The sequence below is a fragment of the Orycteropus afer genome, unplaced genomic scaffold, assembly GCF_000298275.1.
Source record: "Orycteropus afer afer isolate SDZICR_OR568_19922 unplaced genomic scaffold, OryAfe1.0 scaffold00082, whole genome shotgun sequence".
NCBI classification, from domain to species: domain Eukaryota; kingdom Metazoa; phylum Chordata; class Mammalia; order Tubulidentata; family Orycteropodidae; genus Orycteropus; species Orycteropus afer.
In genome coordinates, this window is record NW_006921669.1 from 8668747 (window position 1) to 8682384 (window position 13638).

A 13638-nucleotide genomic window follows, 5' to 3' on the forward strand; every position below is an offset into this window, starting at 1 on the left:
AACTATTCTAGGCCACCTGTTAGTAGATACTACCCAACTGTTCAAACTAAGGATAGCTCTGTGTTTGCTGAACCAGGTTGCCCAAGACATACAGCTTTAAAACAGAGAAAAAGGAAAAACATGTCAATGTTGGAACACAGAGAATGTGCACATGCAGCAATTCTGAAAGTGGAAAAAAGGAAAGCCGAATACGTGTAGACAAACTACCAGCACATGAACAAACAGATGAGCCTGACAGACACCAGAAAAGGAGCTGGAGCGACATCGTGTTTAATGCTCATTTTAGAATCATTTTTACACTTTATTGCCTAAGTTCATTTCCCTACACACACACACAGGCAATTGTTTTAATTGTGAGGCAGGTGCCTTTCCTCAAGACTTGGACTTACAAGTTACAGAGAACACATGCAGTGGTCTGGTCACCTTACCAGGCTGTGTCTGCCTACCTGGTAGACAAGCCTGCAAGCTGTGGGTGACCTGGTTTCCAAATGCTGTTGATTTCATCCTTAGGCATCATCGACTGTGAACCTATGTGACAGAGAAGAACTGCTCCACTGAGTTCTCTCAGCTGTAATTTTTATAGGACCAGATCACCAGGTCTTTCCCTCCACGGAGTCTCTGGGTGGGTACGAACCATCAACCTTTCAGTTAGCACCTGAGAAGGGTCACCAATCCAGCACTAGTTCAGGATGCTTAGTAAAGGCTCCCAGGACCTACATCTCAACTGTGGAAAAGCACAGTGACCTGTAAGGAGAGGCTGCTGACGGGTCCCAGGGCTAGGAGGCAGCAAGGTTGGGCAAGAGAACTTTATCATTCACTCATTCATCTTCAAAGCGCACCGAGCATGATCAGTTCTGTTCAAGGCTCTGAACTGGGTGCCAGGGATGCAGCAGCAAATAAAACAGACATTGTCTCCACCTTCATGAAACCAGCCACCTGGTGGGGGAGACAGGTCCTTGGGTGGTACGAATGGTTTGTGCTCAGCCACTAACTCAAAGTTTGGTGGTTCAAACCCACCCAGGGGTACTGTAGACAACTGCTTCTGTCAGGATTACAGCCAAGAACAGCCCACACGGAGCAGTTCGACTCAAACACATGGCGTCACCATGAGTCAGAATTAAGTCTACAGCAACAAGTTTGTTTTGTTTTGAAGTGGGGGAAGAGAGACCTGAATCATATAGTTATACACACAGTGCAAAAGGACAGCAGCCACAGACACTGGAAAGGAGAGCTTGGAATGCTCTGACGAAGTTATGTAATTTCTGGGGACCTGAACTTATCTGCAAAGGAGATCTTCCCCAGAGAACTGGGTAGAAGCAGAGAGACAAAACACAGACCTCTCTTTCAAAGAGTGACAGTTGATCAAAAGGGTGTAGCATTTGAAGGTCTTCCTATTCGAGGAAAGTCCCCAAACCATCCAGGAAGCCTCCAAGCTGGTTATCGGTGCAAAAGCACACAGTGGTCAGGGCATGGGCACACAGCAGGTGGCCAAGCCCCCCAAGAGCAGGTGTTGGTTTTGCCTTGACCTTACATCCAGACAAAAGCAAAGCAAAAAGTAGAAAACCCACATTTACAGTAGGAAAAGAGCAGAAAACCAAATGGACTCACACACTCACTCTACTATACTCTCTTCTGGAACATGTGGGTGTGAACAACAGCTCAGAGCAGGAAGGCCACAGGTGGCATGGACCCATCAGGCTGAGCTGATGTTCTGGAAGACACTCGGAAAAGGGGCCTGGGAGGTTGAGAGAGGAAGACGAACGCTCTACCGTAATTCCAGGGAAGCTTGGGACTCTATCCTTGCTACCCAACGATTAATCCGACAGTGCAGTGCGGTCAGGCGAGGTAGGAATAATGGTTAAGTCCACCTACCCAGGCACAGCCCTGGCTCTGCCACTCACTTCCCAGGAGTGGTTCCCTTTGGTGAAACCGAACTACTCCCTGGTAGACTCAGGGATAAGGACTAAGGGATGTAATCCATGCCATTTAACACATCAAGGATAATCCTGGGACACAGTAAGCATCCAATACTGCTGTTACCTGCCACTGGGTTGGCCCCTGACTCATGACAATACAACGCATACAAGGATTAGACCACTGTGATCCACAGGATCTCCACGGCTGATTTTTTTGCAAGTACCTCCCAAGACCTTTCTTCCTAGTCCGTCTTAGTCTGGAACCCTGCTAAAACCAGTTTAGCACCAAAGCAACATGCCAGCCTCCAAGGACAGAGCAGTTGTGGCTATGTTCAAGGTGCGCTAGCTGGGACTCAAACCCAGGTCTCCCACGTGGAAGGTGAGAATTCTACCACTGAGCTGCCATGGCCCCATTAGCTGCTGTGATAACAACCATGCAGTCTACTTGGGTGCAAAGAGAGCTAAGAAGGTTTGCTTTCAAATGGTGGCTGTTAATAAGTGGATGTCACTCTCTAGCATAGAAGGTGGTAACCACAGGCCTCGGTATGGTGCAGTTACCGGTGGTCTGGGTGGCAGTGCACAGTTGCCATACACTGTCCTCAGCAGCCCTGCAAGCTGCATGACGGAAGGTGGGAAGAGCAGGATGTACAAAGATGGGGGGTAGGACAGGGGTCTCCCCTCTAGGAAGCTACATAGACCATTAAACCAGTGTGGGTGCTAACTGAGTAGTCTGCACAAAGATCTGTGGGTCAGAGCCCATCATATTATTTATAAAGAGATGCTCTTTACAACTGAAGGTTCTCCAGTCAGACAGACTGCGATGGTCTGGGCAGTGAGCTTTCAAGCCTCCCATGCGGTGAGTCATCCCTCTTTAACTCACCTGCTGTCATGGGAATTTCCCATCCATGGTCCCACCAACGGTTTGCTTTGATGGCCTGCAGACACCCACTACAAAGCCCGGAGAAGCCTGGGAACCGTGGGACAGCCTAGGGAGGGGCAAAGGCGACAGAGGAGCTTGGGAAAAACAGCTCTGATTAAAGGCTGGGACGTCAGGGATGTCTGTCAGCAGAAAAGGCCGCTGGGCTTACAGCAACACGCTTGGTTTAATAACTGCTCTGTTATTCAGACGAGACACTAATTCCACCGAGAACAAAAAGCTGTAAAGGTAGGGGGGCAGATGCAGGTTGGACCTGAGGAGGGATTTCCTGACTGACTGGTGGCTGTGGCAGATGGAAGCCTTCCCTCCTTCCCAGGCAGAGGCCGGCTCCTGCAGGGATTTCAGCTGCTCCTGCCGGGTGGCAGGTGGACTTGACGTCCTGTCATCCCTGTCCTCAGGCGTCACCTTCCCATGCTCAAACATCTTACGTAGCAATAAAGTCAACTAAGCTGTTTTGACTTCACAAAGAGTTTTTGAGGGGGAAAAATAAAACCAAAAAAACTCATTTGCTAGAAATGAAAACATCCATCTGTAAGACAACTTGTCTAAGAAGTTCCTAACAGCCTTACTCATAACTACCTACAGCTAAATGGCACCAAAAAGGGAATGCATGATGAAACATGGTGGATTTCTCTCATGGACTATGGCTGGGCAGTAAGAAGAATGACCTAGTGACAGGCCTAGCAGCAAGGACGAAACCCCCGAGCAAAGAAGTGACACCAAGCGCATACTGTGTGATTCCGTGGATACGAAGCCCTAGGACGGGCAGTACTGACCACGGTGAGAGCAATCAGAACCGCAGCTGCCCTGGGGTGGGGTGAGGAGGCGATTAACTGGGAAGGGGTGAGAAAGACTTCGTGGATGACAGAAACGCTGTCGTTTGTTTTGGGGGGCAGTTACACAGGTGTATACAATGTCAAAACTCACTGAATACTTAAGATCTGTGTACTTTATCGTATATAAACTCTACCTCAATACAAAGGATAAAAAAAATGATAAACTCAGGGTTTTGTGCTTGACAAAGTCTTAAAGCTGTTTCCCTGTTTTCCCTTGGGCTGTACAACACTGGGCAAATTATTTCAGCTCTCTGGGCCTGGGTTTCTGCATCTGTAATAACCAACATCATCACAGGGATGTCTCGAACACACAAGTTACCATCTGTGCACATGGCAAGTGCTCCAGGTGGTGGCTGTTACTATAATAGTGTATTTGCTCCTTCTCGACCTTCAACCAATCAAGAAAAGTGGCGTCTCCAACCCTCTCTTGTGGGTGAGTTCGGAGACCCCAGAGAGCCCCTCTAGGCGAGTCCTCTTTGTGCGCCTTTCCGTTTCCATCCTTTCACAGGCCCAGGCCACACTTACTGCTGCCTTTGGCGTAAAGACGGAGGAGCTCGGCCAGGCAGCTCTTCTTCACCGCCGCAGTGCTACTCAGGTCCTCCTGATCAAGCACCTTCAGGAAGTCCTCCAGCTCCGTCAGCAGCTGTTCCAGGGCTAGGGAGACAGAAAACACACGGGGCCGTTACAGCAGCTGCTTTTTCTCTAAAGGCCCAGCTTGACCCTGCAGCAGCCCGCGGTGGACCTGGCAGGGGTCTGGCAGCACACAGGGAGCCCAGCCAGGAGGCGAGAGCCCTGGTTCCCAGGTCACAGGGAGAGAGAAACAGGCCCCCGGCTTAGAGACGGATGTTATCAGCCCAAACTAGCATTTGCAGGAGGCGCTGCAGTGGCCACACAGCCCAGCCTTCTGCATGTATCTCTTCCCTTGCAAATGCCTGCCCTCCGAGGGTTCTTGTAGGGAAACAGAAAAGAAAACAGAGACTTCAAAGTGCCTTGGGGGCTGCTGAGCACTGCTCCTGGAGCAGAATTCCTAACAGGCATGACTCTCACCCTGAGTCCTTCTGGGCGACCTTGGGCCTGTTACTTAACCTCCTCAGTTCCCTCTCTCCTGTAAAATGCTCTAAACGCTCCTTCCATCTCTGAAAGTCTACAGTGCAGCCTGATCATGGTTGGCAGCATGACTTTCTGATCATGGGACAGCCAGGATTCAAAGCCGCTCATAGAACTACCAGATGACCCAGTAAAGTCCTACTCCCAAGGCCTCTACCCCAAAGAACTGAAAGGAAGAATGCAAACAGAAGCCTGTAGACCAGCATCCAGTGTAGCACCGTTCCCAGCAGCCAAAAGGTGTGAACAACCAAAATGCCCATCAGCAGTTGAATGGATAAACAAAATGTGGCATCCATAATACTCAGCCACAAAGAGAAGTGCAGAGGCCGAGTGGCACAAATGGTTCGGCACTGGACTACCAGCCTAAGGGTTGGCAGTTCTAAGCCACCCAGAGGCATCTGGTCAGACAGGCCTGGTGATCTGCTACTGAAAAGTCACAGCCTTGAAACCCTACAGCAGTGAGGCCTCCTTCGACAGATGATCGCATGTCACCAGCACGCTGAGCAATGGACCGAGATGTCCGCACCCTAACTCCCAAGACCTGCAAATATGTTTCTTTACATGGCAAAGGGGACTTTGCAGATGTGTTTAAAGATCTTACTGATGGTGCCATTAGCCTGGGTTATTCAGGTGGGCCCAATGTCATCACAATGGTCCTTATAAAACTGAAAAACAAACCCACTGTCGTTGAGTCGATTCTGATTCACAGGGACTCCTTAGGGCAGAACAGACTCATCCCATAGTTTCCAAAGCTATAAATCTTTAGGGAAGCACACTACCTATCTTTCTCCTGCAAAGCAGCCAAACACTTTAACCACTATGCCACCAGAGCTCCCTGTTCTTATAAAAGAAAAGCAATAAAGTTAGAAGATGTAAAGATAAAAGCTGAGGTCATGGAAGAGAGAAGGTACTATATGTTGTTAGCTTTAAAAATGGAAGAAGGGTCCATGGGCCAAAGAATGCTGATAGATTCTACAAGATGGAAAAGGCAAGGAAATGGATTTTCCACAAAAGCCTCCAAAAAGCACACAGCCTTGCACACTCATTTCAGATTTCTAACCCTCATAACTGTAAGAATAAATGTGTCCTGCTATCAGCTACTAAGTTTGTGGCAACAACACACTAATACACTCCCTCACAGCCCTGACTGTGCCATATTGTAGTTATCTGTGTCCATTATCTGACTGTGCCAAGAAGACAGGCTCTATTTCCAGGGTCTAACACAATGCCACTAAATATCTGTTGACTAAATGAGTGAATGAGAGCAAAGCAAATCCATCCTTTGTCTCTGTGCACCAAGGCACATCACAGTTAGTTTACAAGAAAAATAAATTGCTGGTCTGGACCAGGTCTGAAGGGAAGCCGACCGAAAACCCAGGTGGTCTAGAAGGTCCTATCTCACTAAAGTATTTTATTAGATCAGGATTCCTCCCCACTTTTATAGTTTATATAATATAGTATCGACACTGGGAACGCAAACAATTCCTCCATCAAATGGTCCAAATGAAGCCAACTCCTGAAGAGCACCATATGAACAGACTAGCTGTTCCAAAACTTGGAACCCAGAGACCTGACCACCTTCTGGAACCTTTGGAGGCTCCTGCTTTACTAGTGATTCCTTCACTTCGACCAGCCTGAGCTCCTTCCTCATGGGTGACCTTTCGTCAGTCTCATCCCAGGAGAACATCAATGGTGAGGGAGAAACAAGCATTTTCTACAAGTCCATACTCATTTACTGCCTCATCTTCACCCCCCTGGCCTCCCTGGTACCATGGATCAAACCCACCATCAATCACACTGGGCCAGTTTATAATCAGAAGCTCTGGACAAAGGAGGAACAGTGAACCCCCAGAACACAGGGCAGAGAATAAGGTCTTCTGGGTGGTCAAATGTTGACCCAAAGAGGACAGCCACAGGAGCTTTCTGGGCAAACCATGAAGCATCAGGTGAAATCAGCATGGGCTAGGGGTTGCACCAACGGAAAGGTGCCCTTGTTAACCATGAAGGGCAATGAGTTCCCGCCACCTGACCCAACAAAATTCCTCTGCTAGAGCCGAGGGCTCAGCCCAGTGCACTGCTCTGACCAGACAGGCTCACTAGGTGACATGCTACAGATGGCACCTTGCCCTCAGGAATATTCTGTCCCAGCAGAAATAGGGACGACCTATTAAAAGCCACACTTTGGGAAACAAAATGTCCCAGAGTTTCTTCAATAACTGAACCATTTCAGTCGCCACCCAGTCCAGCATCATTATTCTAAGCTGGTTAAAGGCTCTGGTTCAATGGATCCAGATGCCAAATATGGACTCTCAAGGACTACCACGAGAAGGTGCTTTGGGCCATTTCTACCTGGAACTACCTTGCAGACATAGCAGTTCAGAAGGCAGCAGTCTAGGCTTCAGGGCATAGTCACTGTGGCTGTTAAGGACCCACATCTCTATTAAGAACAAGACACTGTCAACAGGAGTCACCTTGGCACCTCCCTGCTTGGCTGGCTCTCCAAAACATTCTCATTAATAGCAACCAGCTGCTTGTGGCTCTGAACAGCGCTTTTCCACCCTGGCCATACACCAGAATCACCTGGACAGCTGAGAGATCTTGAAGCTGAGGCTACACACCAGACTGACCAGATCCGAAGTTCTGAAGTTGGAACCAAGAAGTCAGTGTTCCTTGAGTCCCCTAAGGTGATTTCAACATGCAGCCAAGATTAAGAACCAACTACTGGTCCAAATCAGCATCAGAGACCATTACCTGAAGACCTTGCTCCCATAGACACCCAGTGAGGAGTCAGAGCCCAGGGTCATATCCTACAACCCTAACTGTCCTATTACAGACTGCTGCAGGAGCTCTGAGAGGTACACAATTCTTCTAGGGCTCAGTTTTCTCATCTGTAAATTGGAGAAAGCCATGTAAGCCTTATCCAAGTCACCAGGCTGTTGTAAACCACATGAAGCCCACAGAGCTCTTCACAAACTGTGCTCATAGAAATGTCACGTCAACCACATAAAAAGTGCTGTCATCTCTTCTCATCTCTGCTTTTCTTCTCATCCTTGGTGGCATCATTAGTTATTTCTGACTCTCCACCAGTAGCATCCATCTCTAAGCTCCTCATTGGGGGGGAACTGTTCAAAGAAACATTCCTTACTGTCTGCATAAGGGGGAGAAGGGAACAGGAGGGTACCTTCTCTGAGCTTTCCCTGAGCACTCTTATTATTTATATTGTTATATTAGATCATTCTGTTATTCTCTAACTCAGCATCTTAGTCTTCATAATGCTTATCACAACTTAAAGAAAGCAAATATACTTTATTAAAATAAATTTTTTAAGTGAACAAAATAAACAAAAAGCTTCTGCTTTGCTCATTTTTAAATTTTGTTTTTGTCTTTCTCATGCTAGCTTAGTCTGTATCTCAGAGAGCCAGGACCACACATCTCTCTTGTATCTTCAGCACTTTACACTGCTGTAAGTACTGAATGAATGAATGTGAAATGAATCAATAAGTAAATGAATTGATAGCAAAATGATTGGTAGCTTACAACCATTCTGAGGTAGGCACCATTGTCCCCATTTTTTCGATGAAGATCTGGTGGTTCAGAGAAGTCCCATATGTCCTGTGGCAGAGAGCGGAGTTTGCTGACTCCAAGGCTTAGCTCTTAACACACCCTGACCCCAATGCCTCTGTGTAGGACTTTCTTCCAGCATCCCCTAAAGACCGGCTCCCCATGACAGAACCAGAGCCCCAGATAATCTCTTTCCCCCATTACAGATTGAATCATGCCACACAAAAAACATGTGTTAACCTGGCTGGGTGGGCCATGATTCTCAGTGTTACATACCCTCCCTCCATTTTGTGAATTGATGTAATTATCCTGTGTGCTGTGTAAATCCTCACCTCTGTAACATTTAGGAGGCAGGATGCCATCTACAGGACTAGGTTGTATCTTGAGTCACTCTCTTTTGAGATATAAAAGGGGTTAAACAAGTGGGCAGAGATCAGAGGGACCTAGTACCACCAAGAAATAAGAGCCAGAAGCAAAGTGTGTCCTTTGGACACAAGGTCCCTGCAATGGGAACTTCCTAGGCCCAACGGAAGATTGATGCCAAGACGCACAGCAATCTCCGAGAAATGCTGGGCCCACAGAGACAAAGCAGACAAGGACTTCCCTCCTAAACTGTTAGCCAACAGAGGGAGAAAGCCTCCCCCCCTTCAGCTAGCACCCTGAATTCAGACTTCTAGCCCCCTAAACTATGGATGTTAAAGCCATCCACTTGTGCTGTTATTACAGCAGTACTAGAAAACAAAGACATCCTCCTTGTTACAGAAAGAACCCCCGTCTTCTCCTGGTCCCAGGGAGAGCTCAGCGGCCTATTTCTGCCCAAATACCCCATGGCCCTTGGTGGGGTGGTAGGCTGTGAAACTCACACCACAAAAACAAATTCCCTAGAATGAAAGGTGGGAGATGTGTCCATTTCAGAAGCAAGCTGTGAGAAGGGCAGTAGCTGGTAGGATCGTCAAATCCACCACTGGGGGAGGCAGCTCACTGGATGGACAGGCACAGCCTGTCACACTCTCCCCAGTGGAACTCGCCAAAGCTGGAAAGGTACCCCAAAACCCTTCTCTCTCCCTCTTCACTGTCCCAGGTGAATTCTCAAGAACCAGCAGGTTCCCCAAGTGCCTTTCTGGCTTGCTGAAAACTGAGTGAAGGGGATGGATGCTGGCCCTGTGCCTGGAGGTGGGGTGAGAGGTGGCACTCATCTTTGCTAGGGGACAGATGTTGTTGTTGTTATGTGCGGTCAAGTCAGACAGGACTCGACAGATGAGCAGATGCTAAGTGACAGGAAAGGCAAGGCAAAAAAGAAGCCATGTTTGGGTGGTTCTACCCAGAAAGGGCAGTCTCCAAGAAGCCAAGAGCCTTTTTTTTTAAGAAGAAAAAAACAACTTAAAATGTGTAGACTCTTAACCAAGTGAACTTTGAAAGGGCACCAGCCAGGGATCCCAGAGCCCATCCCTAAGTATCAGAGGAGACCCCACTCCCAGTACTCTAGAGGACCCACAGCCTAAACTTACTGGGAAATTAAAAAGGAGACAGGACAGACTGCAAGCTCAATTAAGCAAGATAAGACTAGTGCCTGAGAGGCAATTACAGACCAAGGGCACACCACAAAAATTCAAGTCTAGTGATGTGATACCAACCTCAGGTATTAGGAGGTCAGACAAGAGTGCAGTCCCAGGCCTGGAAGACATCAGGGAAAAGGTACAGTAGGGCAAAGCTTTAGGTGGTTTTTTTTTTTTTTTTTTCCTTCAGCTGTTCATGAGTTTCCTGTTGGCTGCAAGCACTAGACACAGCTCAAAGGCAGTGAGCCTTCAGGAAGTCAAAGCAGGGAACACCATCAGCTGAACAGGGGCAAACAACAGTGAGCCTTGGACTCAGCTGCAGTGGGTGAGGACAAGCGAAAGAACACTGAAAGGAAATCAGGAGATGCGGCTGCTGCCTGCAATCCATGCCACTGCTTCTGAATGTTTGAGAAAGAATAAAAGCATGAAAAGTGAAAGTGTCCCTTCACTTCTAAAAACTGAAAAACAAACTCACTATCATCAAGTCGATTCCAACTCATAGAGAACCCCTTAGTGTTTCTGAGATGGTAAATCTTTACCAAAGTTGATTGCCCAGTCTTCCTTCCAGGGAGTGGCTGGTGGGTTTGAACCGCCAACCTTCTAGTTAGCAGTCAAATGTCTTAGGCACCATGCCACCAAAGCTCCTTTCACTTCCAAAGCCTCAGCTATTCCCAAAAGCTGCCGGATTCCTGGAAGACAGCCTTTGTTTATTTCCACAGGAGCAAGTATGTGCTAAGTCAAAGGGAGAAGTGCTATGCCTGGCTCTGGGGAGACAAAAGTGACCAGGCGGCATCCCCAGTCCTTCCGGGGGCCTGGTAGCTGTTGATGGAGGGTGGTGAATACACAGGGTAACAGAGTGATTAGGAATGGCTTCAAGGATGAGGAATGCAGAGGAAAGAGACAAACTGGGGGCAGATTCGAGAGGATTTTATATGCTGCTCATAGAGAAGTGAGGAGTAAGGTGGTTTCAAAAAAGCCAAGAGCCAGTCAGAAGACGGAAGCAATGAAGGCACTTGGTGTGTCTGAGAACCACAAGGCTCTCTGTCCAGAGGCTCACAAAGCACGGGGAAAGGTGGGCTCTGGGGCCAGAAGTGTGGACTCGGTGGTGGAGCAGATCAGTGCGTGCTGTGCTAGTAGGGGGCCCTGGGGTTCAGTGGTAGAATGCTTGCCTTCCAGGTGGGACAGCCGAGTTTGATTCCCGGTCCACGCATCTCACACGCAGCCACCATCTGTCAGTGGAGGCCTGTGTGCTGCTATGATGCTCGTAGACCGCGATGGACTAGGAAGAAAGGGCTGATGGATCAACTTCTGAGCACCAGCCAGTGAGAACCCTGTGGAGCACAATGGAGCACTGGCCAGCCCGCAACCGGTGGTGGGGATGGCTCAAGACTGGGAAGCGTTTCGTTCTACTGTGCATGGGGTACCCATGAGTTAGCAGGAGCAGCTCAATGACAGCTAGCGACAACACTCAAGGAGTCAGTGCAGGGGCTCTAGGCAGCGGGGTGGGGCAGTCGGGCTGTTCTTGAAGAAGGCTGGTGGGTGACTTAGAAGAGTAAGTCTGAAATAGTAGGGAGGATGAACGGCAAAGGGCCTGGAGGGAGGCCAGGTGGAAGATAACTGAGTACAGCTGAGAATGGACAAAGGTGTGACCTGATCACAGTGGCCGGTGCTGCAGGGCACTGCCATCCCCACGCCCCTGCCAGCACACAGTGGTGGAGACAGCTGTTGCTAGGTTCTGACGGTGAGGCTGCGCACAACAGAACACAGAACGCAACACTGCCCGGTCCTGCCTTCTGACTCACAATCGTTGCTACGTTTGAGCCTGTTGCTGCAGCCACTGGGTCAATCCATCTCATCGAGGGTCTTCCTCTTTTTCACTGACCCTCTCCTGGGGACAGGCTGGGGAGGCTGAATTACTGCCTAACTCAGTGGCGTCCCCAGGTGGCAACAGCACTGGAGTTCAAACCCAAGTATGTCCAAGTTCAAAGTACTTGCCGTCTGCTGTCTGTTGGCCATAGCCAGTACCAGGAAGCCTGGAAACGCCTCCCCTTTCACCATATTCCACAAGGTGGAGGGGGATAAGAGCGGAGAAGGAGGAGTACAATGAGAGGGGCTTAAGATGCCGCGGGGTGGGTGAGTGACATGGCATCACAGCAGACAGAGAGGCCTGGGACGGAAAGGCTTCTGATGTAGATATTGGGGATGCCTAAGACTCCACTCCCTCTAGGGGACACTGGCCAACAGAAAGCTGCTTGCAAGGATACTCCCCTCTTCCTGGTTTCCTCCTGGCTTCTCAGCCCTCCTTTGATACCATTCCCAGATAAGATACACAAAGGAGGAAGGGAGATTTCCAGAGACATGGCTTTAGGCTACGTGTTTGGTGGTGGTAATGATAGGAGGGAAACCTGAAGAAGTCAGTTCTCACAGGACTTCTCAGACTCCTACTTTCTAAGATCCCCAAACACCTGCCATGTGCTTGGTCATGGGGTTTCAGCAAACTGGGCCACATCTTAGTGGCCCTAGCCTGGTCTGCTTCCTGCCTTGACTGGGAATGACCACAGAGATTAAGAGCCTCCCTCCCTCCCAAGTTAGAGTATCTCTGGAATAGTGGTTCACCCTGAACATCAGTCAGAAATGGGGCATTCAGAACTTGGACAGGAACTGCCTATTTCTCCTTCTGTCACTATCTGCATCTCTGTTTTCAAGGGCGGGTTCTGTTCACATCAACCTATGGCAAAAACCACAGAATGAGGCAGGTTCGCCTTTACGAAGCAAAATCAAATCCAGGAGATGTAAGCTGTTCCTCAAATAATTTAATAAAGTTACCATAGGACTCAGCCACTTTGCTCCCAGGTATACCCAAGAGAAGTGAAAGCATGTCTCTATAAAAATTCGTACATGGATGTTTACTGCAGTATTATTCATAATAGTGGAAACTATGGTAGATAAAAAATATGGTATGTCCATATAATGAAATATTATTTAGCAATGAAAAGGATGAAGTATCAATCCATGCTACAACATAGATCTGAAACCGAGTGCTATTTCCCCAACCCTGGCACCTGGATGGGAATAGATAGGTAGACTAGATTACCCCCAACTATTTCCCCCACCCTGGTTAAGACAGATAATTAGATAAGACCCTGCAGGGGATAAGTAAACTGGATCACCCCCCAAAAGTATTTTAGAAATAACATGTAAATTAACTCTGGCCACAGAGAATAGAAATGTTTTAGAAACCACTTGTAAATGAACTCTGGTCCGAGGACATAAGGGAACAAAAATTAATTGCTGACCCTCTCCCCTCTGCCCAAGCCCCTATCAGCTGACTCATCCGTCACCCATTTCACTTCATGCCCTAAATTGTGAATATGCACAACCCCCTCTCCTGAAACCTACAAAAACTGTTTCAATGGCATCTCAAGGAGTTAAGATCTGGGTACAGACTACCCCTAACTTCTTGCACTGCTGCTTTGCAATAAATAATTTTCTCTCCTCTCAATCTTGGTGTATAAACTATTTTGGCCTGACTGCACACCAGGCAGGGACCCGCGTTTGGTCCGCTAACAGATCAACCTTGCAAACGTTATGCTGAGTGAAAGAAGTCAGATAACAAAGGTCACATATGGAAAGATTGCCCAATCTTCCTTCCAAGGAGTGGCTGGTGGGTTTGAACCGCCAGCCTTCTGGTTAGCAGTCAAATGCCTTAGGCACTATGCCACCAG

The 13638-nt window shown here is 48.3% G+C and overlaps 1 protein-coding gene across 1 annotated transcript in view; it reads right to left on the reverse strand.

Annotated features, from left to right (window-relative positions):
• The window catches only part of AFAP1L2 (actin filament associated protein 1 like 2), a 38266-nt gene extending 33928 nt beyond the window's left edge, over positions 1-4338 (reverse strand). The window contains exon 1 of the mRNA XM_042781049.1: positions 4215-4338. The gene's annotated coding sequence lies outside the window, so the exon portion shown is untranslated. The remainder of the gene's footprint in view (positions 1-4214) is intronic.
• Positions 4339-13638: the final 9300 nt, after the last annotated feature.